Raw genomic sequence first — 3,192 nt, forward strand, 5'->3', positions numbered from 1 at the left:
CAACAACAACGAGAACAACAACAACATCATCATCATCATCATCATCATCATCATCATCATCATCATCATAATAATAATAATAATAATAATAATGGCTGCCAGCAAAGTGTCCATCACCAGATCAAAAACAAAACTGTAAGTGCCGCTATACCCCGGCCCTCTGTTAGCATCACAAAGGCTTCGTTATTACAATGGCTCCATCGTTACAAAGCCTGCAACTTGTCCATTACTATAGTTTCATATTATAGTAATCGCATCATAATTAGTAAACTCTAGACAGCCATACTGGTGCATTATCTCATTTCTACGACGATATACTTTTAAGAGGGAAACATTTTCAGTATTTTTTGTAACCCTTCACCTGTTTCCTGTACGTGATGAAAATGTACATGTAGACGAAGAAGAGAAACTAGTAAGAAGATAAACTAAGGTACAGTAACGCAAAAAGACGGAAGAACACAATAATTACCCTGACAGGCCCAAGTAAACAAGCCTTCAATCGGCAGGCTGCACGTGACACTCTCTCCTGCTATATATTATCACCACTCAGACATTTTCAACAGTTTGTTCTTTAAGTTCCTGCCATATGGGTATTTGTCTTGCAAGTATCTGGTCTAAGAAAATTCAGTAATGCAAGAATACATACGAGAGAAAGACTGCGCACTCACTCCGCCGTGGTGTTCCCGCCCAGTCTTGGCGCCATGTTGTGGGAATCAGCTCGCAACCGGAAAATAGCTCGCAGAGGATAAGGTATAACTTGCTTACTGTTTATATATTTCACCCACCGCTATCATTTACTAGTCCCGTTTCGGCTCCAATACATGGCACAAACATCAGAGAAACGCTTCATTAAGAGAAGGCTTTGTGACAAACGAATCGGGCAGATTTTAGAAATAATTATCCCCCACGTTGATGTTCATTCAGTTCCTGCTTGTTTGGTCTGTTGGTCTGTGTATTGTTCTCTTGCGGGCAACATCAACCATCACGAAGATCACAAGTGGACAAACTATTATTATTATTATTATTATTATTATTATTTTTTAATGTGCCAGTGCGACTGTGTAGGAGACAGCAGAACGACTTATTTCTGCGAGGAGGTATTTTTCGCAACATTTGAAGCAAGGAGATTTGATTTCAACCAACTTAATGATGTAAGCAAGTCATGCCCATCACTGATAATGTTAGGCGTTGTCATTAAATTTATGAATGCCTTCTTCTCAGTTAGGGGGCAGCCACCACGTACGTTATCTGAGCTCCGTCTTTCTCTATATGTTACTGATATGGAATAAGGCCCACTGGAAAAAGGAATCGTAGGGTCATATTCTTAAACCTTCCGGCACCCAACCACATACATTGAACAAGGCTTTCGTGGGATTTGCGGGCATTTCCAGGGGTAGTTTTATGACCTGGTGGTAGTCTGACCGTTTTTCTGTACCGTGAACGTAAGGAAACACCCTTGGAGATGCGCTTGACCTCTTATTTTGCCTTTATAAATGATGGATGCAAGAGAAGGGAGCGTCTACAATACCGACCGTAATGTTTCGTGGTTGATTCATCGTGCGTTCTTTGATACTTTCGTCTTGTACCTACGTTATGCCTGCTTTTCTCGTTTATTAGTGTTTGCCAGCTTTGAGTGCATATTTACATAAAATGTAATGTGTGTGTTTTTACCTAACCCGCAGTATAAATGGCTATAGCCTATATATGCCTATTGTATCATCCTGTCTCTATACCTATTTTTATCCAGCTTGGCTTAAAAGCTGTGGATGTTCCTTGCCTGCACCACCCCAGCATCCAGTTCATTGCAAACATCAGTACTTCTATAGGGGAGCCTAATTTTCTCGACATTACATTACCCTCTTCTTTACTCTTCACTTGGCTGGTGATGCTGCCGTTGCTTCGCGAGTGCCACGAAAGGAAGCTAATTATTCGTTATTGATGGTTGGCAGGAATTCCTATATCTGCCACTACACACACGCAAAACTGTTCTAAACGCGCACGCCTGCTCGTGTAGATCAGCAACTGTAGGTTTTTGACTCATGGTCTGCTCTGCAATGTCAGCTTAATTAGCATCAAGAGTAACCTTTACTGTGATGAACTTTATCTACATTGAACCATGAAGGCTTTACTTCCTTTTTTTGTTGTGTTTCTCATTCCTTTTATTCTCTTTGTGGTGTGTTGTGCTTGCCAGTGACTTTAAATTAAAAGCTGGTATTTGAAATAAATCAAGCATCTCTAATCTGAGCACGCAGAGTCGATAGAGAGTAATGAAAAGAAACAGAGAGGTCAACAGGTGGGGCCCTGCCCGCCGCCCCCTTTAGGAATGGATGGTCAGAGGGTCCTTCCCTGTGGCGCCTCAGGGGTGCGGAGGGCCGCTCAGGACGTGGCAGGACTCACGTCCCGTCACGCCCGCCGCTTCCCACCTCGGCAGTAGGCCAGTATCCCCCGCAGCAGGACGAGACAGCTAGGCCAGCACGGCGCCGCTTTCAATCAATCCTGAGTGGCCTAAGACTACCCACATGCTGTCCTGAAGACCATCCATCAACCCGGACTCTAGAAGAAACCGTCCAAGTGAATCAAGAATGAGTTCCAGGGGGCAACATGAGCTAAGAATAAATTGCCTGTGCCATGACAGGCCTGGGCAGACCACCAGGCCCCTGAAGAAAGCCTACCGGAGCTATGGGTGAACACGTAAAAAAAAAAAATAAATAAATAAATAAATAAATAAAAAATACCATAGTGTTGATTGGCTGGTTATTTTGGCTTATGCTGATATCCATCAATGTTCTGTAGAAAGTTCTGAGTTAAGCAGGAGAAAGTAAGACAGCCAGAATCTTGTGATGAAACTGCACTGTTACAGATTAGCACATGAAGAAGTGTGGCGACACCAAGAGGGTGGACAATGGCCCTCAGTAACAGTAACGGGTAGCAGCCAAAAATGTATACAGTATATAAGGTTTGGTATGCCTTCATGTATGGGCATGCACCAACATATGGGCCTTATATTGTACTATATATATGCTTCAAGCCTTAAAATGCAATTTCCACACATTTGTGTTTTTTATTCATAGAAATGGAAGATTTAGCCATCAGCTGTAAAGGTATCCTACATCAATTAAATAATTCTGATTGGAATTTTGACATAAAACCCTTCCCATAAGTAACAGAGTAAGGTAAGGAGAAAACAATGAA

Source organism: Eriocheir sinensis, chromosome 18 (genome assembly GCF_024679095.1).
Source record: "Eriocheir sinensis breed Jianghai 21 chromosome 18, ASM2467909v1, whole genome shotgun sequence".
In the NCBI taxonomy this organism is placed as follows: Eukaryota; Metazoa; Arthropoda; class Malacostraca; order Decapoda; family Varunidae; genus Eriocheir; species Eriocheir sinensis.